This window comes from Dermochelys coriacea, chromosome 1, assembly GCF_009764565.3.
Source record: "Dermochelys coriacea isolate rDerCor1 chromosome 1, rDerCor1.pri.v4, whole genome shotgun sequence".
NCBI lineage: Eukaryota > Metazoa > Chordata > Testudines > Dermochelyidae > Dermochelys > Dermochelys coriacea.
Window position 1 is genome coordinate 329,665,279 of NC_050068.2, and position 23,637 is coordinate 329,688,915.

The following is a 23,637-nucleotide window of genomic DNA, read 5'->3' on the forward strand; positions in this document are numbered from 1 at the left end:
CGATTGGGGTGTCTTGTCCTCTGTATACTGCCACTCATGGAACCTCTGGGCTCATAATGCTGTCATTACTCCAGATCTGCCCAGGATCTCTGCTTCAGATGGGGGTAATCTGCTGTAGTCTCTGCGGCCATATCGTAGTAGACTTTCTGGGCCTCCCCACACAGGAACTGGGCGAGGCTACCAGACCACTGATCTCGGGCCAGGCCTCACGCAGGGCTGCTCTTTCAAAAGCCAGAAGGTGTATGTTTCCACATAATCCTCCCGTGTCATTTTCTTTAGGCAGTGGCTAGCCCGTAGGGTCCGGGTCCCGTCACAGTTGCGGTTCAGCTCCATAAGGGCTTTCACCTGGTTCACCAGCTCTTGCAGCAGGGCTCGGTCCTGGGCAGTCTGATTCATCAACAGCCAATTAGTCTCCTGCTGCATCCGAGTCACCTCCTGTTGGGCAGTTGCTTGGACCCAGGTAGCCTCCTGCTGGGCTGCGGTGGCTTGTATTAGGGCCTTGACCACATCGTCCATCTTAGGGATGGGAAAGCTTTTGCTAACCCTGGTTTAAGTCCCCAGTGCATAGATCCCACTTCTGACATCACGTGTGGCAAATTGCTGGCATTATTCTGATGGGTCTTGCTCTTTCTCTTCTGGGGGATGGGGGGTTCAGGGAACTGTTTCTTGCCCCTGAACTGGGGTATTAATTGCCCCACTAGTGTTGTAGAGGAGGGGGGTGAAGAGGGAGGGACCCAGGCCCACCCTCTACTCCGGGTCCCAACCCAGAGTCCCTAGGGATAGCGGTAAACCACTAGAACTAGTGGTTCCTTTCCCTGGGCTACTTCCCTCTCCTGCCATTCAGTTTGTGGGGCTTCCTGCCCTCCCTCTTCACAAACCAGGTATCCCTTTACCTAGGGTCTTGGTGGTCTTAGCCCACCGCAGCACTTCTCCAAACTCTCCTCTGCTCCCCTCCAAACTGCTCTTTGCTCCAATGCCAATCCACTCTGCTTCAATTCCTCCCTTATCTGATTGAAGCAGGGGGGTTTTATCATGTGACTGGCTTCAGGTGCTCTAATTGGCTTTAGGTGCTCTAATTAATTTATAGCAAACTTTCTTCCCTCTACAGGGAATAAGGTTCCCTTCTACCACTCTTCTGCTGCCTTCTGGCTATGCTGTATCACAATATATATTTTATAAAAATCAGATGTAGGGTAGATTTTAGGTTTATTCAAATTTTAGGTCTGCTTCATTGCACTTTTCCCACATCTGTGTGTGTTTATCTTGTAATTTTGCTAAGCTTTGATACCTTTTAAACATGGACCTCAACAACTTAATGTATTTATTTTAAGATACTTTAGTATATTTTGTCTTCATTATTCTGTTTATACAAATGCCATCATGATATTTGCTGAGATTTGGAAATGTTTTTCCATTAAACTTGTTGTTTGAGCTATAAAAACTACACTTCACCAGGAAATATTCCATTCTTAAAACAGTTAAATTACTGTATCATTCTGATCAAAAGCTTTTGCTGAATTTGGCTATAACTTGACAAAACCAAAAGGAACTATTGTTCCATTAAGTAAATAATCTCTTGTTTCTACAGTACACCCCAGAAATGGGTGATGACAGTCATTAGAAGAAGCTTTGGATTTATTATGTAAAACGAACAGATTTGTGAAAATTCTTGAAACGTTTGTTCTATATGTGGGTATAATTTTATCTGTCCTCTTCTACTGGTAAATTGTTAGGCATCATTGTTGGCGTGCTTAAAATCCCCAAGGAAAAATGAATAATGGAAGAGGGGCTGCAGGAGTGCCAGAATCTGGGTACAAGTGTTGGGGCCACCGGCACCAGAACTGTGGCCCTGACCCCTACTTCTTTTACCCTTGGGTTAGAAGCTGCAGCCAGACAGTGATGATAACCCGGGGAGTCCTAGACCCTTCACCTACCCTGGGCGGGGGCTGAAGTGCCCAAGAGCAGCCCCCAACCTGTGTCCCTGCCTCCTGGGGCACGCCACTGCCAGTGGGACCCAGGGGTGGGGGCTCTGATCTGACCTCCTGCCCCCTCTCTGGGGCCTGCAGACATGCTCTGTAGGGAGAGGAGGCCCTGCCTCAGCGGGGAGGCGGTGGGGAGACCTGGGGAGGTCACAGGCAATGAGGAGCTGAGCAGGGAGGGCTCCTCCAGTGCAACTGCTACTGCTCCTGGCCCAGCCTCTTGTCGCTGCCACGCTGCTCCTGGACTCACTTAGTGCCTGCACCCAGCTCCCACTGACCAGCTGCCCCTGCCAGGCCCTTCCTGCTCCCGGTGACAGGCTGCCCCCACTGCCACCTGGGCTTTGTACCTGAGACAGCAACCACCGCTCCTCCTGTCACCTCTGGCCTGATGCTTGCAGTTTGGGGAGGGGTAACACTGACTACACCCAGGTCGCCACCACTCTGCGCCTGCCTGACGCTATTATGCCCATGTTAAAAAGTAGGCAGGCATGGCCCTTCCGCTTCCAAAAATGGTGTGGGGGCCCAAAATGTTCTTTGTGTCCATGACCCCAATAATTCTTAATCCACCTCTGGATGCGCAGGAGATCAGACTAGATTATCATGATGGTCCCTTTTGGCCTTAGTCTGTGAGTCAGACCCAAGTATTACTTTCAGTTTATTAATTTTGGCACACTGTGCTGCATTCAACAGAGGTTGTAGAAGTTCTGAAACTTTTGGCATTGCATTTGGCTAGTGCAGCCACCACCAGATCTGCATTGAAAAGGGGCCCAGTAGGTCTGGTGGCTTTTATGCTAGTCCCTTTAAGGATACAAATATATTGGAGTAACTAGGCTAATAACTGTTAAACCTCTGAGTATTTCTAGTGCAAACTAGATGTTTCTAGAAACTGAAGCAGATTCAGTCTGCGGAGTGATCATGCTGCTAATAAAAGTTCTTGGCCTTATCTCCCACCAAAATGTCGTGAGTACTTACTAAATATTTCAGACTCCACGTGCTTAGTTTTCAAAGTTTCCATCTTCTGCTGGAGTAGTCACCATTGGGGAATATAGCTCTAGGACATGTAAACTGAATGTGCCGTCATTTAAACGCTCATACGTTTATATTTGATCACTAAACTGTATGATCAAAACTCTAATTCCCACAGCAAATTAAACTACGTGACATTGCACTCTCATATTAACCCATAAAAGTCCATGCTTTTTATAGTAATTCAAATTACTACACATCTCCAATGGAGTAAAATTACAGTTACTGTAGAAAGTTTATCCAGCAGTTACTTAACTGTTTGTCTGCAACCCACTTAATTGTGGTCTTTAATTCTGGGTTAATACTAGCTAATGGGCAGAGAGCAGGCAATGGCCCTACCTCACAGCCTCTGAAGAAACAAAATTAGAGCAGCTGCCACTTCACAATCCTTGAAGACCATGGCGGGTGCGGGGTTAACTTGTTTCTCCCTGCTGGAACCTTTCCTCACTGCAGTGAAAGGCACTGCCGGAGTCTTTCAGTGTGGCAAGTAGCTACATGTGTAGTACCTGTACTTTACATGCTGCCATAATTGTAGACATAGCATGTTGTTCTCTGTAAATCCTTATTGGTCAATGCTATTAAGTCAATATCATCTGTGTATCTAAGGTATTCACTGTTCTCGCATGTAATACGACTCTTCTTGTTCCATCCTTCAGTACTACAGTCCTTAGTGCTTTCAATACCAAGTTGAATACCTCTAGCAATAGCATGCATCCTTGTCTCTCTCCTACAGCCATTCTGAACTATTCTGTGAGTTTCTTGTCTACTCTCATTACGCTCATAGACTTTCTGTAGATGTTTTCTATCAGTTTTTAATTTCTCAGGGATGCCATAGGTTCGGAAGACTTGCCATAACTAAGACTGCGCATTCCGTGAGTTTCCGGGACCTCCATGACATCTGCAGCGGCCAGTGTGTCGCCCGGGAGCCGCCTGAGCAGTTCAGGCAGCCCCTGGGCTAGCTGCACCAGTTACTGTTGGGGCAGTCTTGGGCCACCACACCTCTTCTTCCCCCCCCCCCCCTTGCTCCCGCAGCAGCAGAAGTTTGGGTGTTGGAGGGGGCTCAGGGCTGGGGGTCAGGGCATTGGAGGGGGTGAGGGCTCTGGGCGGTGCTTATCTTAGGGGGACTCCCTGGAAGCGGTGATATCCCTCATCTCCTGGGCAGAGGCACATCCAAGGGGCTCTGTGCATTGCCTCTGCCTGCAGGCACCACCCTCACAGCTCCCATTGGAGCTGGTGCTCTGGGCAGAGGTCGCACACAGAGCTGCAGGCCATGCCCCTGCCTAGGAGCAGAGGGAGGAGGATGTCGCTGCTTCTGGGGAGCCCCTGCCAGCCCCACCAACCTCCTGCCTCACACGAGCAGGTATCCTGTTCTGCCCCCCCAGCACCTGTGGTGCCCCTTGGGTTGGCAACCCCAGGCTGCATGCCCCTCCCCATCCAACAATTTAGTCGGATATATAGTACAAGTCATGGACAGGTCATGGGCTGTGAATTTTTGTTTACTGCCTGTGACCTCCCCATGACTTGTACTAAAAATATCCATGACTAAAACGTAGCCTTAGACATGACTAATTGTTGGTGGTTCTACATGGTACTGTGATCATGGTGATCAGTTATAAACACCTAAAAAAACCCTTCACTTATATCCTCTTTGCATATTACAGGGTGCCTCAAAAGTCATTTGAGGTAAAGGACTGAAGCAGATAACACTTCAACTGTAACCTGGTAAAAACTTAATTTTCCTTTTCAATCCTCCAATACAAAATAATTCGCGTGTCCCTCATCAACCCACAAATGAGGGCTCCGACTGGACCAACCTAGCCATAAATGTGTCTAGTTTAACTGAAAAAATCTGAATGCTTACTTTCCTTATTGTGGATTGTTTTTTCTAACATCTTCATGTGTCACTTTTTCTGATATGTTTTACATGCAATTCTTTAGCTTACACTGTAAATGTGCATTAGAAAAGTGATAAAAGAATTAATCTGTGTGCTGTAGAAAAAATAATTGTAGAAACATTAAAAATACAACCCCAACTGTGTTTGAAACCACTACTTCTGAAAGGGAATCCTTAATCCAAAAGGCTACACAGGGCTACACAGTCTTTGATTAATATCTGTGGGAATTTACAGGTACCATATTTGGCCAGCAGAGGGCTTGTATATTCCATGATTGCAATGGAAACATTAATTCCTTGGCTTCCATGTATTCTGGCCAAGATTTAAAAAAATGGGTTTCTACACTTAGGCTCCTAAATTTATATTTAAATGTTTAAGTAACTGCCTTAATTTAAGATGCTTTGAAACCTCTTCTACCCCTAACTTTTTTTTCACAGATTAAGTATATGCCGTAGTGTGAATTAATAGACTTGGATGAATTAAGAGACTGAAGGACACAGAAAGAAATGGACCAGGCATCCACTGAAAGTGGTGGGAGAGACCTGCTATGGTTGGGTTCTTGAGCATGCCATCAAAATGTCTTAGTAGGCAGCTGGGCCCTACAGAGCTGATAGCAGTAATGTGGTCTGTCTGCTGCGCTGTGCTCTCTGGCATTTTCTCAGTGGCTTGTAGGCCCTCTGGTGGTAGAATGGCTGAGGGGTTGGCTGGTATCTGTGCGGTAGCAGCTTAGACTATTTCCTGCGAGCTGCTGGGATGTATATTCCCAAGGAGCAGAGGGTGGTGGGAGAGATCTTACATGAGTGAAGCAACTCGTTGTTTTTTTCACAGATGAGATTGTTGCTCTTGAGGGGGAGATCTTCAGCTGTCACCTGGACCTCCATGGGGAACCCCAATGATTGCAGTCAGAGTCCTGACTCATAACCACAAATGTTGCCATGGAGTAAGAAGGTGTGTCTCGAGGCCACCAGCTTCCCTTCATCTAGGATGGCCTAGAATTGGGCTCTCCAGTAGCTTATTAACAAATTTTGATAGTCATATTTTGATATGAGTGCCTGGTACTTTGCAATACAGAGTAATAGGCAGGCCAGTGAAACATTCTTTCTGCCAAAGGAATAAAGTTTCTCTGCATTCGTGTTGGACAGGAGTGGACCTGGGCTGGTGTAGCCTATTCTGCTCCATGACTGTTTGGACAACCCGAGAGTTCAAGTTAGGGTGGAGAAACAAGTATTCTACCTCCTTGGAGGGGAAAAATAATACTTCTGCTCAGCCCTCTTAGGGCTCAGGGTACGGGTGTATGCATGTTCTTAGCGGGCTCCAGAATGGCCTAACTAATAGGGAGAGCTACTTTGGAAGGAGCCATAGCCTGAACAATATCCAGAATCCTGACTTGCACTTGAACCAGATGATTCACTACTTGTATTTTATCTGAAACCTCACAATAATAGGAAGGACTGGAAACTCCCTCCTGGATGCACACAGAGATCTGGCCTTTTACCTGGACAGGACAGGGCCCTTAGACTTCTGAGGTTATTCATATCTAATGTTGAGAGGATGAAAGGAGAAGAAATACCTTCCCAAAGCCTCTCAAAATGGATTTCCAACTGCATCTTCTTCTGCTATGAGCTTGCAGAAGCCCCTCCTCCTCAGTCAGGGCTCATTCTACCAGCGCTCAAGTGACCTCAATAGTTTCCTTGCGTAGAATCCTACTCTCTAAGGTTTATAGACTGGCAACTGAGGGCTCCATTCACTTTTACCAGGCACTGTGCCCTGATTCACGCCTCGGCCGAGGAGGCTTCCTTGAGTTCAGCGATTCAGTGAACTGTGGTGCAGAGCACTTCCTTGCACCTGCCTCTTTAATAAACATCGCTTGGGCATCATCCCCAGCAAACCCACCTGGGGACCAGCACTTGAAGAATAGAAGGTGACCTTATTGTAACTGGAATTCTTTGAGGTGTGTGTTCTCATGGGTATCGCATCCCACCCTCCTTCACCTCTGCTTGATTGTCTTCACATTTGTGCTAGAGAAGGAACTGGAGAGGCAGTTGGTCTGTACTACCCTTCATGCTCTCTGTATGCACTACAATGAGATGAAGGGCACAGGTGCAGACCAATGAATACTGCTATTGAAGCATTTCTGGTTCTGGGCCCCCAGAGTGTGTGCACAACCACAGTGAATACCCAGGGACCATGTATCTCTAATTTCAGTTACAGTAAGTTTCTTTATGCTTCCCACTGACATGAAGAACACACCACATGCTGGTTTGAAAAAGCACTTGTCTAAATTTCAGGTTTTATAACAAATTTTATTGTCAAGTGAATCATCACTTGGGATTTTGGTAAGTAATTGATCTTTAAATATTCAGGGTAAATAGGCCAAATCCCCTGAGATGGGATATTAGATGGATGGGATCTGATTTACTATAGAAAATTCTTTTCTGGGTATCTGGCTGGTGAATCTTGCCCATGTGCTCAGGGTTTAGCTGATTGCCATATTTGGGGTCGGGAAGGAATTTTCCTCCAGGGCAGATTGGAGAGGCCCTGGAGGTTTTTTTGCCATCCTCTGTAGCATGGGGCATGGTTGACTGGAGGGAGGCTTCTCTGCTCCTTGAAGTTTTGAACCATGATTTAAGGACTTCAATAGCTCAGACATGGGTGAGGTTTTTCATAGGAGTGGGTGGGTGAGATTCTGTGGCCTGCGCTGTGCAGGAGGTCGGACTAGATGATCAGAATGGTCCCTTCTGACCTTAGTATCTATGAATCTATGAATCAGCTCTAGTCACAAACTACTCTCCACAGTCATCTTATGAGCATCTGATAAGCAAAATAACTTATCTCGATAGACTATTTGCCCCCAAAATATCATATACAGAAGAATTAAAGATTTCTAGATGACTCATAGGAAGAGGTGAGTATGTCAAAAGCAGGAAGAATAAGACTAAATAGCCCAGGAAAAAGTGCACCAGAAAGGAGCTGGATTGTAGTGAGTACAAGTAAAGAACAGGCTGTAGTTGCCTAGGGGTAATAACTTGTACAGAACATGTTAAACAGGTTCTCAGTTCTGCAAGAGACTTGTTGTAACTGAAGGTGTGGTTAAGTGGTATAACACTAATGCAACCTATATTGCACCCCTAAGGAAGGAAATAGTAGTAAAACCCCACCAATTTTTGTTTAAGTCTAAGGAATACTGATAGTATAAAGTTTGTTGTCCTGAACTGGTATCTTGAATTTTAGCCAAATGAGCACTAAAAATGGATGACTTAGTTCAGGGCAGAAAAAGCTTCTGGTAGGAGCTCATGAGGAGACATTAGCTGTGGTCCATTTGGGAATTGTGGAGAGAAGAGTAAATTACTTCTTACAAGCCTCTGCAGAAATCTTGTAATCTATTTTTTTTTAAAAAAAAAACACCCATACCTCACGGGTTGTATTTTCATCAGTTACTGGTGTGATATAAAGGGCCAAGATGTTGCCTGCACGTTGTGCAGGTTTTTTGCCAACAGAGGGTTTCACCTATGGCTAATATAGAGTAATACTAGAAGAAAGGGGAGCTCTGCAGATGGAAAGGACTACAGTAGCAGTCACAGGGAACATAAATACATTTTGGGGGGAAAGAGAGGGGTCAAACTCGGGTGCCAAAAGGGGAGGAAGCAGGGAGGCACAGTTCCAGCTAGGACAACTGACAACCGATCAAATACACCAAAACCCAAACTTTTTGCTCTTCTCAAATTGATATGGGAGATGGACCTTTTCTGCTCCACTTTACTGAGGTAACCAAAAAATGGAGAAAAGGTTGGGGAAATGGGATAGCTCAGATTCTTCCAAGCCATAGGGCTCTGCATTGCTTGACGCTCATGCCATCTTTCCCTCTTTTAGTGGGAAGGGACTCTGATAGATCATTAAAGTAAATTCTTTGGACCCTCGTGCTAAGATGGACTCTACTGAAGAGGGAGGATTTTGTAGTAGAGATAATGGAGTTAGTTTGTGGGATTCTGTCCCTTTCAGATTCAAGAGTTTCTAGAGATGGACAAACAATAAGCCATGTGGAATCTTAGCTTCAATTAAAAAAGGGAACTGAAAAAGAGATGTCCATACTTGGAAAATCCCTTACTAAAATAACTTCTTAAAATCAGTTCTTGATTGGAAAGAGAATTGTAGAAGTATGAGAGGAACAAATCCGTTTGAAATATGTGTCCCTGGAATACCAACAGATACTGATTCTAAGTCCCAGATCATAAAGAAAAGTATGTCTGTAGTGTTGACGCATGACACTATCAGTGATCCCATATATGTAGAGAAATTCTACATGAAACATGAAGACAATGAAGGGAGCATTATTTTTATTATTTTTGTTCAATAGACAGGCTCGGGAGCAAATCCTGAAAGCAGTTAAAATCATATGGGTCATTACTTATCCCCTTCATACAAGCACATCAGAAAAAGTTTTTGCCTTTTAAACAGGTATATGAAGAGTTAGGAATGGAAACAGGAATGTTATTCAGAGTAAAATTCTAGCTTGTAAAGAAAATGTTGGTCTTTAAGATATTAGCTTAGCTGCCCCAACCTGCCTAGAGCTCTCAAAAGAGGACTAATGTGTTTTCTAGTTGTTGATTTGTTTAAGAGAGAGTTTAGATTCTAATCCCCTTCAGTGGTTCCCCAATGAATAGAGTTCAGTTTCTGTCCTGATACTTTCAGGCAGGGCTTTGAATATCACCAGTTGCGTAAAAGTTTGCCTTTCCTTCCAGTACACTAGCCTCCCACAAAGTGACAGTCCATCAAAATAATGAAACTGTCCGTTGTCGAGAGAGAGTTGTTCATTATTGCAGGAAACGGAACTTTCACAGGAGCTCAACCTAGACTATGGAACTTACTGTCATAGGAGATAACAGACTAAATGCAAAACTCATTTCTTCCCCTACATTTTCCCTCAAATTCTTACACAAATAAATCAAGCTTTTCCTCCTACGGGCAAAGAAGGAAGAAATAGATTATTCCTCCTCAAATACTTAAAGTGAAATCATGGTCCTATTGAAGCCAATGGTAATTTGCCATTGACTTCAATGGGACCAAGATTTCATCCCTAGTTTCTCTGGAGGTGCTCAGATGCTTGGGTATCACATAGATACATATCGAGTAGCATGACTGTTATTGCACCAGCTCTAATGGTGCATTGTGGGGGTCTGATCTTGTTGATGCACCAAGTTCAAACAGTATGTACGCTCTGAAGATGACACGGAGAATACTTCAAACTGCATAGCCAGCTCTGACCTTAATGCAACAAGTGGTCAGGCTCCCTTGAGACAGAGGGCCAGATTTTCAAAGATATTTAAGTTGCAGAAGATTTAGACAGGCTCCTATAATGTTCAGTGCCTAACATTTCTATTTATTTGTATGGGAGTTAGACACCTAACCTGCTTAATAGGATTTTCAAAAGCCTTGCTTGCCTCCTATTGGCCTTGAATGTTCAGAGATGTAACTTTTTTTGGAGGTAAGTTGTGCCCTGCACCAAGGATTCTACCACCCATATAGTAATTTTTGGAACATAAGTTATAGTTGGAATCAGTTTTTTTTAAACTGAACTTCAGGACAGAACAGGAAGTGGCTAAAATAACAAAGAACAGGTGAAATATTAAAAACACCCCAGAAAACTGAAAAAGAGAGACAGAAGTGATCCAAAGCCTTCTGAGGCAAAAGTGTGTCTCACACCACAAAAACTTCAACATGACTGTCAGTTTAAAAAAAAAAAAGAGTAAACTATAAATGACAATGGGGGATGTTTTCAGAGGATAGGAGCAGAGCCATTCCATAACATTCATAAGGATTTCTTGGGATTTTAAACTGAAGGCTCAGCAACTGGTTGGAAACTTCTTCACCATTTGCTGAGAAAAAGGAGCTAAACAGCCTAAAGACACAAGGGACTCTTGAGCCTACTGTTAAGGGATAGAATATACCTACCATTACCCAGTTCGTAGGGCTCAAGGTGTAACCCAGTTGATTTAAGCACCCCCACCCATTCCCAGTTCCTAGAGCTCTAGGGGAAAGGCACCTACCCTTACCCAGTTCCTAGGACTCAGGGCCACCCATACCTAGGTCCAGGACCAGCTCTAGGCACTAGCAAAGCAAGCATGGGGCGACACAATTCCAGGGGCAGCATTCTGGCCATTTTTTTTTTCTTGGGCAGTTGCACTCTCGGAGTTTGGGGCAGCAAAAAACCTACAGCTGGCCCTGCTCAGGACATAATTTTCTGCAGGTTTACAGGGTCTTTTACCAGTGAAAGAGCCTTACACAGTAATATCCTTAACCTCTATTTATTAACCATCATAAAAACAGAATGCACATGCTAAGCATACAATGCTCACCACATGCCATAGGCATGGGAACTAGGGGTGCAGGAGGTGCTGCAGCACACCCAGGTTTTGTGTCGGTTCCTGGCTGCCAACCCCACACCCAGCTGCCAGCCCCATCCCTGGCCCCAGCTGCTGGTCCTGCACTGGGGGCTTCGCATGTGGCCCTGTGCCCTGGGGCCCCCCGCCTTCTCCTGGTCCTGGCTCCATGCCCAGCTCCAGTCCTGGCTGCCGGCTCCGTGCCCGTCCCCGGCTGCTAGCCCCACACCTGTGGTCCTGGCAGTCAGCCCCACACAAGGGCTCAGCACTTACCCCCAGCTGTGGTCCCAGCCTCGGCCCCCTTGCCTCTGTCCACATCCCCCCATCCCAGAGCCATGGCCCTGCTCCTGGCCCCAGCTCTAGGGGGCTGCAAGGGGCACAGCACCCCCACTCTAAAAAGTGTTCCAGCGCCACTGTCACTCCCAATAAGGCAGAGGAATTTTTCCTGGCCAGTCAGGATCAGGTCATCTGGGGACTCAAGATTCTGCCCGGTGTGATTAGCAGGGTGTTGAGGCTGGTAGCTCTGATCGTGGGGCTGTGTCCTGGAGTTAAGTTCCAAAGAACTTCGTTTTGGACCCCAGTTTATATAGTTAAACTTGAGTCCTGCTTAGCTATATCTTAACCTATCATTTTAAACTAAACTACTATAAAATAATTCTTTGACCAATCTTAACATATTGTGAAACAATTCTTCACCCAATCATACCCCACCACCTTAGTTGATTTAAATCTTACAAAATTAATTATGCAACAGACAGAAACAATCAAAGAACCAGACAGAGACCATACAGATAAACAATAGAGAAGTAGGGATCATAAAGGCAAAAGAACAGAACTATAGATTTTACAATCACAACTGTTGATAAGTGATTCCGTGCCCTACAGAATGCTATCAAGCAAAGTTTTCTTTAAACATCTTAAGAGATTTTTTACTTATCTGGTGATGGTGGGTACTATTAGGAGGGCTGCCTTACCAGCCCGATATTACATTGTTTTGATATAATTTAGAAGGAATGTGAGGATGTGACTTTCTGCTTCTTGGCTCATGGCTGCTGCGCTCCTAATATGACTGCAGAAGAAGGCCTCGGACTTTACATAGCAATTGGTTGGAAACTTCTTCACCATTTGCAGAGAAAAAGGAGTTAACGGGTTAAAGACACAAGGGACTGCTGAGCCTACAGTTAAGGGATAGAATGTACCCCTCTTTGGTATGGGGGGGAATCAGCAGTGCCCAAAACTCTATGTAAGTCCTCATTTAATATTTGTATTACAGTAGGACAAAGGGGTTCATTGTGCTCTGCCCTGTCTAAGCATCAGAAAGATAGTCTTAGCCCCACACAGTTTATATATCTCCCATGATTATAGAATCAGAACACTAAAACTCTTAAGTTTTGGGAGTTTGGGCTGATCTTGTATTGGAAACAAAGCACCCAACAGTAGGAATTTAGTCATTAGTATATTCCAATACATCAGACTATGCACACCACTTCATTGTGTAAATGATTTCCTTCGAGCCATAATACATTTTGTTTTACTACAAACTCTATGGGTCTAGGCTGTTAGGGAATTTCATGTAGGCCATCCTGAAGAGGTGGAATAACCTATAATCTCCAAAAACATGTGGTTAAGGAAGGTGAAACCTACTCCATTTGAGGTTTTGTCCAAAAGTGCATGAACTAAAGGGTCCTATCACATAAAGTCTCATTGTAAGTGCTGTAGTCCTAATGTTGCATGGGAAATGCCTAATGACCACACATGAGAATTGGTCTTAATAAGTCAAAGGGCTAAGATCATATTTTGTCAAGCCCAGGCACCATATCTATTTGCCTTCATATTTACACCCTTTATGGCTTTAAGGGTCTACCTCCTAATAAATGGAAATTGGTCAATACCAGAGATGATCATACTCCCAGGCTTTGTATTCTGCCATCACAAAAATTTGATCAGAATTCACCTCTTATATTTGTGTGCTCCAGAATCTAAGTTTTGTTTTGTACAAATATGCAGTTTTAATTCTTTTGGCTTCCAAGAAAACCTTCTAAAAGTGAACAGAGTATAAACTCCATGTAGTGTTAGCCTCTTGAGTCTCTGGACAGCCTGCAATAATTGATCCACCCTCCCCAATGGAGTTTTGAAGACTGAAAGCAAGTGACAACTTCAAATGTCAGCATTGTTAACTATTTGACAGCTGATAATTTTAGCAGAAAGTTTAGGCTAAGGTGCTTATCATGATCTCAGATCACTCTCTATATCCTTTTGGGTGCCAAAAGCCCCCCCCATGTCACGCACCCAGCTGCCAAAGTCTATAGTTCATTCTCCCACCTGTGACCATTTTTAAGTGCAGTTATGTATTAATACAAAATTATTGCATACTGAAAACATGGAATAAACCAAATTAAATCTAATATAAAAACAAATAGCACAAGGAATACTATACTGCTTATTTATTTTTTCTTTGTAAATCAAAACATCCATTAAAAAATTTATCTATAGCTGCTGGAGAATTTCTGGTCTGTAGTCCTGGAGTGCTACAGCTACCAGGGCCCTTGCCACAGAATTTAGTTCTAGTTTTCCATAGAATACACTGAGTCTGGCCAAAAAAGTTTTCCTATATAATTGATTAAGCCTCCCTGCTATTTTTGTCTTGTGTAGCCTTCATAATGTCTTTCTGCCCTTGAATTGATCAGAGGTCACCAAGGAAGTGTTTATCATACATTTTTTTCGGGGGGTGGAGAGGGAAGGGAAAAATAAAAACTGCCAGGCAATCTGAGAAAATTTGTCAGGACTTCAAGCAACTGATAGGAGTTTGAGATTATATATCCTTGGCTGGGTCAAGAAGATGTATGTTTCTAGAAAAGGCTACTCTGACTTTGGCCTGTGGCTGCAGGACATCCAACAGCTTGTGACCTTGTCAAGGTTCCTTCCCCACTTTGAACTCTAGGGTACAGATGTGGGGACCTGCATGAAAAACCCCCTAAGCTTATTTTTACCAGCTTAGGTTAAAACTTCCCCAAGGTACAAACTATTTTACCTTTTGTCCCTGGACTTTACTGCTGCCACCACCAAGCGTCTAACAAATATATAACAGGGAAAGAGCCCGCTTGGAAACGTCTTGCCCCCCTAAATCTTCCCAAACCCTACACCCCCTTTCCTGGGGAAGGCTTGATAAAAATCCTCACCAATTTGCATAGATGAACACAGACCCAAACCCTTGGATCTTAAGAACAAGGAAAAAGCAATCAGGTTCTTAAAAGAAGAATTTTAATTCAAGAAAAAGTAAAAGAATTACCTCTGTAAAATCAGGATGGTAAATACCTTAATCAGATTCAAAACACAGAGAATCCCTCTAGGCAAAACCTTAAGTTACAAAAAGACACAAAAACAGGAATCTACATTCCATTCAGCACAACTTATTTTATCAGCCATTTAAACAAAACAGAATCTAATACATATCTTTAACTAGATTGCTTATTAACCCTTTACAGGAATTCTGACCTGCATTCCTGCTCTGGTCCTGGCAATAGACACACACAGACAGAAAACCCTTTGTTCCTCCCCACCCCCTCCAGCTTTGAAAGTATCCTGTCTCCTCATTGGTCATTTTGGTCAGGTGCCACCGAGGTTATCTTTAGCTTCTTAACTCTTTACAGGTGAAAGGGTTTTTTCCTCTGGCCAGGAGGGATTTAAAGGTGGTTAGCCTTCCCTTTATATTTAAGACAGGCCTTTTTTAATTTTTCCTTGGATAGTGGAAAAAGGCATTGAATGACCTTCTGAAAAGCTTGATATCATTCTGGGCCTTGAGGTATTACACAAGATTCAGTCCAATTCCCCAGAGGACACCATCTCAGCACTTGTCATCTGCTACTACTCCTAATGTCAGATAGTCCTGAGAGAATAATTGAACCTTTAGAATTCTCAACTTTTGACTTTGTTCTATTACAGTAGCGTAAAACTTGAATAATTTAATGGAATTGCTCCATAGCTGACTAGTGTAACAGGAGAATTGGGCTCACTGTATGACATAAGCAGAAGGCAAATGTGGATATACAAGCAAAAATCACAGATAAGGAAATGTACATAAGAAATGCAAAACTTAGGTATACTGTACAAAAAGATTGCAGAACACAAGTCATTTTTCAAACAGACAGGGAACAGAATAAACAGAATAAATCAATACAACATGTAAGAGGAGTTTAGGTAACTTAATTATAGGATAAGCAGATATTGCAGAATTGCTAAATTAATTCTTCATTTTAAATGTTCACAAAAGAATATGCGTAGATTGAAAACAAGCACAGAAATACATTTTCTCTAGAAGAAAAACTAAATGCAGGAAGAACTCAGTTCAAAATAAAACAAGTAAAATAGAAATGACTGAAGCTGGGTAATGCACCAGAACCAGACAGGCTCCATTCCAATATTCTGAAGGAGGAATTAAAAAAAAGAAGGAAAGTTCAAGTTATTTAAAATTATCAGTCTTTGACCACTCTCTCTTTGCTGGAACATTTCCCCCACCTCCATGCCTCAAGCATACACTTCAATTTTGGGGAAAAAAAATACTTCCCTCAGTTCTCCCATGTATCTTTCTCTTCCATTTTGCCTATAAATTATGGATCTCTCATAGCTTGACTTCATCCTCAATTCATTCCTCCACTCTGGAATCAACCCTCTCTGCTTCCCCAGAATTGTCCTCACTTACTGCAACTCACTAGTTGCTTACTGCTACCTAACTCTAAATGGGGAGGTTTCAGAGTAGCAGCTGTGTTAATCTGTATCCACAAAAAGAAAAGGAGTACTTGTGGCACCTTAGAGACTAACAAATGTATTTGAGCATATGGGGAGTACTTGATCTGTCTGCCTTCCATAACACTGCTGATCACTGCACCTCCACTTCATCTTTCTCCTTAATTCTTCAACTGTGATTTCTTCTTTCCTTGCTAATCGAACCTTCAGTGTGCCCCTTAATGCCCTCTCAATTTTCTCACTTCATTCCACTGGTGTTCACCCTCTCTCACTCCATTATTTTCCTGTCTCCCAAGGCTCAAAGTTCAGTTTAATCTTTGGACTGGCTCCTCTGATGTGGCTGAAACATAATTAGTGCATTTTAAAAGTGGGAATGCAAAAAATGCTCTTTGCACTGACTCACCTGATCCTGTGCCCACTGTCCCCAAAGGTTGCTTTAACATACATCAGCTGGTATGCTATGATATCCAGAAATTGCCAGGACATAGGCAAACCTTGTGTATTCCCCTTGTCCACAGCTATCCCCCTTATGCTGGTAGCTGGATGCTATTAGGCTATAGTGATGCTATGCTGTCTGAGTTTTCCCCCTGCATAGGGGAGATTCTCCGGAGCTGGATCTGCTGGGTTTAGGTATGCAAATAGCCAGAGTGCAGACTAGGATTTGGGCCTTAAGCTCTTTTCTCCATTCTGCCACACTGTCCAGTATTTCTCAAATTCATGTAACTTTTTCCTCTTCAGAGTCATAGATATAAAGGACAGAAAGGATCATTATTATCATCATCTAGTCTGACCTTTTATGAATAACACAGCCCAAAGAAACTCACCCAGTGACTTCTGCATCAAGCTCAACTTCTAAATGATGTGCTATAGATCACAAAGAAAGAGACTCAATCTAGATTTCAATACTTTAACTGATGGAGAATCTACTATGTCCCTAGGTAAGTTGTTCCAATCATTACTTTTCCTTACTGTTAAAACATCTGTGCCTTATTTTTAGTCTGAATGTTTCTAGCTTCAACTTCTCACCATTGGTATCCCTTATTCTGCTACATTAAAGAGCCATTTACTATCAGAAATCTTTTCTCCAAGTCAGTACTTGTAGACTGTGATCACCTTCTTTTGGTTAAACTAAAAAGACTAAGTTTAAGTCTCTCAATATAACCACAAATAATAATAAGAACATAAGAATGGCCATGCTCGGTCAGACCAAAGGTCCATCCAGGCCAGTATCCTGACTTCTGACATTGGCCAATGCCAGGTGCCCCAGAGGGAATGAACAGAGCAGGTAATCATCAAGTGATCCCTCCCCTGTCGCCCATTCCCAACTTCTGGCAAACAGAGGCTAGGGACACCGTCCCTGCCCCTCCTGGCAAATAGCGATTGATGGATCTATCCTCCATGAATTTATCTACTTCTTTTTTGAACCCTGTTATAGTCTTGGCCTTCACAACATCCTCTGGCAAGGCGTTCCATAGGCTGATTGTATGTTGTATGAAAAAATACTTCCTTCTGTTTGTTTAAACCTGCTGCCTATTAATTTCATTGGTGGCCCCTAGTTCTTGTGTTATGAGAAGGAGTAAATAACACATCCTTATTTATTTTCTCCACACCAGTCATGATTTTATAGACCTCTATTATATCCCCTTTTAGTTGTCTTTTTTCTAAACTGAAAAGTCCCAGTTTTATTAATCTCTCCTCAAACAGCAGCCATTCCATACCCCTAATCATTTTTGTTGCCCTTTTCTGAACCTTTTTCAATTCCAATACATCTTTTTGAGATGGGGCAACCTCATCTGCACTCAGCATTCAAGATGTTAGTATACCATGGATTTATATAGAGGCAATATGATATTTTCTGTCTTATTTTCTATCCCTTTCTTAATGATTCCCAACATTCTGTTCGCTGCTTTTGACTGCCGTTGCACATTGAGTGGATGTTTTCAGAGAACTATCCACAATGACTCCAAGATCTCTTTCTTGAGGGGTAACCGGTAATTTAGACCCCCATCGTTTAATATGTATAGTTGGGATTATGTTTTCCAATGTGCATTACTGTGCATTTATCAACATTGAATTTCATCTGCCATTTTTTGCATAATGACAGGTTTCAGAATAGCAGCTATGTTAGTCTGTATTCGCAAAAAGAAAAGGAGTACTTGTGGCATCTTAGAGACTAACAAATTTATTTGAGCATAAGCTTTCGTGAGCTATAGCTATATGCTCAAATAAATTTGTTAGTCTCTAAGGTGCCACAAGTACTGCTTTTCTATCTGCCATTTTGTTGCCCAATCACCCAGTTTTGAGAGATCTTTTTGTAGCTCTTCGCAGTCTGCCAGGGACTTGCCTATCTTGAGCAGTTTTGTATCATCTGCAGATTTTGCCACCTCACTGTTTACCCCTTTCCAGATCATTTATGATACGTTAAATAGGACTGGTCCCAGGACAGACCCCTGGAGGACACCACTATTTACCTCTCTCCATTCAGAAAACTGACTGTTTATTCCTACCCTTTGCTTCCTATCTTTTAACCAGTTACCAATCCATGAGAGAACCTTCCCTCTTATCCCATGACGGCTTACTTTGCTTAAGAGCCTTTGGTGAGGGACTTTGTCAAAGTCTTTCTGAAAATCTAAATACACTATATCCCCTGGATTCCCCTTATCCATTGAATCCCCCTTATAGTATATATAAGAATATATATACTATATAAGAATCAAAATCCTCGTGTTCTTTATCATCTCTATTGCTAAATCCTCCACAAATTAGTAATTTCTCACCTTAATTTCCTCAACTTCTGTCTTGCTTCACTGCACCTCAACATCTCTTCACTGTGACTATAATATTGTTGCAAATCATCTTTCTCTTCCTCAACACCAACCACATCCCTGGCCTCTTTAAATTCTATCATTGGCTTTGTCTCTCAGTGAATTCAATTCAAATTTCTAGTCCTAGTCTGAAAGGCGCTATAACAGCATCATTCCACTTACATCTCATCTCTCACTTCCCCCTACTTTTCTTGTCATTCCTTATGCTTTTCACAATACTTTGGTCCTGCCTCTCTGATCTAATTTTTTCCTTCCCCCTTTTATCTTAGGCTTCAACCACAAAGTACATACTATGTCCTTCGTATCTTTTCTAGTAAAACCACCTCTTCAAGCAATCTCACCTCTTTTTTTCCCCCACTGTTTTGTTTTATTTAAAATATAACATCTTTGGGAGATTGAACATGTCTTAATCTATAATTGTAAAGCGTTCTGTACATTTATGATTTCTATATACAGTAAATGACTTTTAACAGTAAAATGAGTAAATGAAGGGGAAGTACTGTGGCTCAGACAACACAGGGAGAGATTGGTAATCAGAGAATTGGATTCTGTTCCCAGCACCTTTATGTCAGTTTCAACATTTGATACTCAGCTCATTTGTAAAAGACCTTAAGATTTATGCTTGGAAAGTACTAGATAGGTCTTATTTAGGAAAGTTCTGGGTAAAACAGACATATCAATTTAACTATTAGTCGCATTAATATTTTACACTGATTGCAGATTGATCAGGGGCACTTGATTAAAATACATGTAAACCTCAATTTTACAAGTCTCAGGAGGACACGCAAAACTTAATAAATCTGGAGTTAAGTCAGGAGGTTTGGATACAATAGTGTACTATTAGCTTGGGAGACAAGGGCATTTTGACTAATACAAGGACTTTTGGAAAACTGGAGTTCATAACGTTGTAGTCAATGTGGATTTAATCAAAGAGAGACAAGCTATGCTTAAGAAAAGTCATTAAAAACTGTCAAAATAACAAATCCCAGATGACAGAATTTGTGAACTTCATGAAAGTTTTCAGTTCAATATCAGCTTAGAACCTACACAATGGTACTGTATAGAAGATTGGCTACTTTAAACTCAATTGTGGCTTCTTGAGCAGGCACAGTTCCTCTTGGAGTTCCAGGAAGCACAGCCACTGTACCACCCAGGTACAGGGTGACACTTATGTTTCCCTTTATGCAAGTTTTGGAGGGGGCAGGTCACAGGTGTGTTTTCCCCTTTTGAGGTGGCTAGCACTGCTAGTGCGCAATGTGGCTTTTTCTCTTGTGAAACAGCACAGGGCTAACCATAAGTCTAGCTCTTCTGAGGAGAGGCTGAGGGAACTGGCTTGTTTAGTCTGCAGAAGAGAAGAGTGAGGAGGGATTTGATAGCAGCTTTCAACTACCTGAAGGGGGGTTCCAAAGAGGATGGAGCTCGGCTGTTCTCAGTGGTGGCAGATGACAGAACAAGGAGCAATGGTCTCAAGTTGCAGTGGGGGAGGTCTAGGTTGGATATTAGGAAACACTATTTCACTAGGAGGGTGTGAAGCACTGGAATGGGTTACTTAGGGAGGTTGTGGAATCTCCATCCTTAGAGGTTTTTAAGGGCCGGCTTGACAAAGCCCTGGCTGGGATGATTTAGTTGGTTTGAGCAGGGGGTTGGACTAGATGACCTCCTAAAATCTCTTCCAATCCTAATCTTCTATGATTCCACCAGGTTAACTATCAATAGTGTAAAATTGTTTGAATCTGTCCCATATAAAACCCATGGAAATGAATAAATCTAAAAGGGTAAGATCTTGAAGGAATTTTAGGTGGAACTGAGTGTCATGGTTTTGAGTCTAAGGCAATTTACAAAATGAGGACTGCAGTTACTATGTATGCATGTATGTCTACAGGTCTGACTAAAAGAGAAATCTAGGGTACCATCTTGACAGTACGAAATGTTAGAATGAGATTTGTATTAAGCTTCCCAAAACAGTTCCAACAGAATAAATAAAAAATAATTGTAACAGGAGTAGTATTTACTGAACACTAAACTCTAAATCTAGTGGGATTTTCTCTATTGATGCTAAAGACACAATAAATTGTCTGATTCTTTTATTTTCTTTTGTATTACCATAGTGCTTAGGAGCCTTCATCATGAACCAGGACCCCATTGTGCTAAACCAGAGGTGGGCAAACTACAGCCCGTGGGCCACATCTGGCCGTGGGACTGTCCTGCCCGGCCCTTGAGCTCCCGGCTGGGGAGGCTAGCCCTCAGCCCCTCCCCTGCTGTCCCCCCTCCCCAGAAGCCTCAGCTCGCCATACCGCCAGCGCTCTGGGCAGCGGGACTGCATGACAGCGTGGCTGGCTCCAGCCAAGCGGTGCAGCTGCCAATCCTGGTGCTCTGAGTGGCATGGTAAGGGGGCAGGGAGCAGGGGGGGATATGAGGCAGGGGATCCCGAGGGAGAGTCAGGGAACAGGAAGCAGGGGGGGCTGGAGAGGCGTGGGAGTCCCGGGGGACTTGTTAGGGGGCGAGGTGTGGATAAGGGTGGGGCAGTCAGGGGACAGGGAGCAGGTGGGGTTGATAGGGGGGGGGGTCCTGGAGCATGGTTAGGGGGTGGGAAGTGGAAGGGGGTGGTAAGGGGGCGGAGGCCAAGCTGTTTGGGGAGGCACAGCCTTCCCTACCTGGCCCTCCATACAATTTTGGATCCCTGATATGGCCAAAAGTTTGCCCACCCCGTGCTAGACACTGTACAAACACAGAACAACAAGATCATGCCTGCTCCAAGGAGCTTACAATCTAGGTATGTATAGAGATCTTTGTATGAAGTGAGAAATTCATTGTGCTTATCCTGTATTCAAATTTATATTAACAATTTAGTCACTCAACATTTTCTATTATATTTATGGAAAAATATTGATTACCTCTCAACTTGTCTGTAAATTCCCCTGGATGTTAAAAAAAGACTATAGCCAAGAAGATTACCTTTGAAATATTAGATAAATTATGAGTTCAAATTGTGTGTGTATAAATATTTCTCAAGTTTTCTCCATCCCTGTGATTATAGATCTATTCTTACAACTTGGGAGAGAAGCTGAGCCTGATTAGGGGGTGGGGCTTTGTGCTGGGAGAGCAGCTGAGCCCTGCTTAGGGGGTGAGGCTTCTGACTAGAGGTCCTATAAAGGTAGCCAGCCAGTCAGGCAGTAGCACAGGAGCTAGCAAACAGAGCTCTAAACAGGGGAGTTTGAGTGGGAGTTTGCAAGGGGAGTTTGGATTGTGGTGCTTGTTTGGGGTTTGCTTTTGCTGGGGGGGGTGGTTCCCAGATTAACAGGATTTAGGTGGGAAGGTGATGACAGATATGGAGGCAGCTGTGGGAATGACTCCTGTAGTGGAAGACACATTGAGGATGACTGGATGTGGAAGCTGTGGTATGTACATGATCCTGGAGGGGGGAACCGGTAAGAGTGTTTTCTGCATGAAATGTCGTCTGATAGAGCTGATGGAGGAAAAGATCCGAGGTTTGGAGATGCAGGTGGAAAGTCTGGTTGAGTTTAGGAAGGGGTTTGAGCAGATGATGGAGCAAAGATATGAGGTATCTGAAGGGAAAAGCTCAGACTCACGGATGGAAGCAGGGCTGGGGAATTTTGATGGGAGACTGGGTGAGGAAAGTGGTCAGTGGAAACATGTGACTCAAAGAACCAGGCAGAGGAAAAGACGGGCTAGTGAAGGAGAAATAGAGCTTAGGAACAGGTTTGCAGAGTTGGAAAATGAAGAAGGAGCTCAGCAGGTACTTGTTGAAGGTGGAAGGGTAAGGAAGAAGAGAAGAGAGGCTAGTCCTATAGGAAAAGCGGAAGAGTCAAGGAAGACTAGACCAAATATGAGCCCCAGGAGGATACAGGATGGGTTGAAGAAGATTATAAGGGAAAATAGGAATGGAAAGAACTTGCAGCCAGAGGGAACAGGGGAGAGACTGGAGAATAGCACAGTCACCAGGAAAAGGCAGGTCTATGTGATCGGGGACTCTTTATTGAGAAGAATAGACAGGCCTGTAACTAGAGCTGATCCAGAGAATAGAAGGGTGTGCTGTCTTCCGGGTGCTAAGATACGGGATGTAGACCTGAGGTTGAAAAGGATCCTAAAGGGAGCGGGAAAGAATCCCCCTAATTATCCTTCATGTGGGAACAAATTATACGGCTAGATTCTCGCTGGAAAGTATTAAGGGAGACTATGAGTTTAGGTAACTTAATTATAGGATAAGCAGATATTGCAGAATTGCTAAATTAATTCTTCATTTTAAATGTTCACAAAAGAATATGCGTAGATTGAAAACAAGCACAGAAATACATTTTCTCTAGAAGAAAAACTAAATGCAGGAAGAACTCAGTTCAAAATAAAACAAGTAAAATAGAAATGACTGAAGCTGGGTAATGCACCAGAACCAGACAGGCTCCATTCCAATATTCTGAAGGAGGAATTAAAAAAAAGAAGGAAAGTTCAAGTTATTTAAAATTATCAGTCTTTGACCACTCTCTCTTTGCTGGAACATTTCCCCCACCTCCATGCCTCAAGCATACACTTCAATTTTGGGGAAAAAAAATACTTCCCTCAGTTCTCCCATGTATCTTTCTCTTCCATTTTGCCTATAAATTATGGATCTCTCATAGCTTTGACTTCATCCTCAATTCATTCCTCCACTCTGGAATCAACCCTCTCTGCTTCCCCAGAATTGTCCTCACTTACTGCAACTCACTAGTTGCTTACTGCTACCTAACTCTAAATGGGGAGGTTTCAGAGTAGCAGCTGTGTTAATCTGTATCCACAA

At 43.2% G+C, this 23,637-nt stretch overlaps 1 long non-coding RNA gene across 2 annotated transcripts; it reads right to left on the minus strand.

Moving 5' to 3' along the window:
- Positions 1 to 15,007: 15,007 nt before the first annotated feature.
- On the minus strand, positions 15,008 to 21,896 carry LOC122456743. 2 transcript variants are annotated; one of them, XR_006275779.1, is made up of 2 exons: positions 21,801 to 21,896; positions 15,008 to 15,289 (listed from the first exon to the last, which is right to left on the minus strand). It is a non-coding gene; the product is annotated as an uncharacterized LOC122456743 (long non-coding RNA). The 2 variants fall into 2 exon arrangements; XR_006275778.1 differs by lacking the exon at positions 21,801 to 21,896 and adding an exon at positions 16,424 to 16,692.
- Positions 21,897 to 23,637: the final 1,741 nt, after the last annotated feature.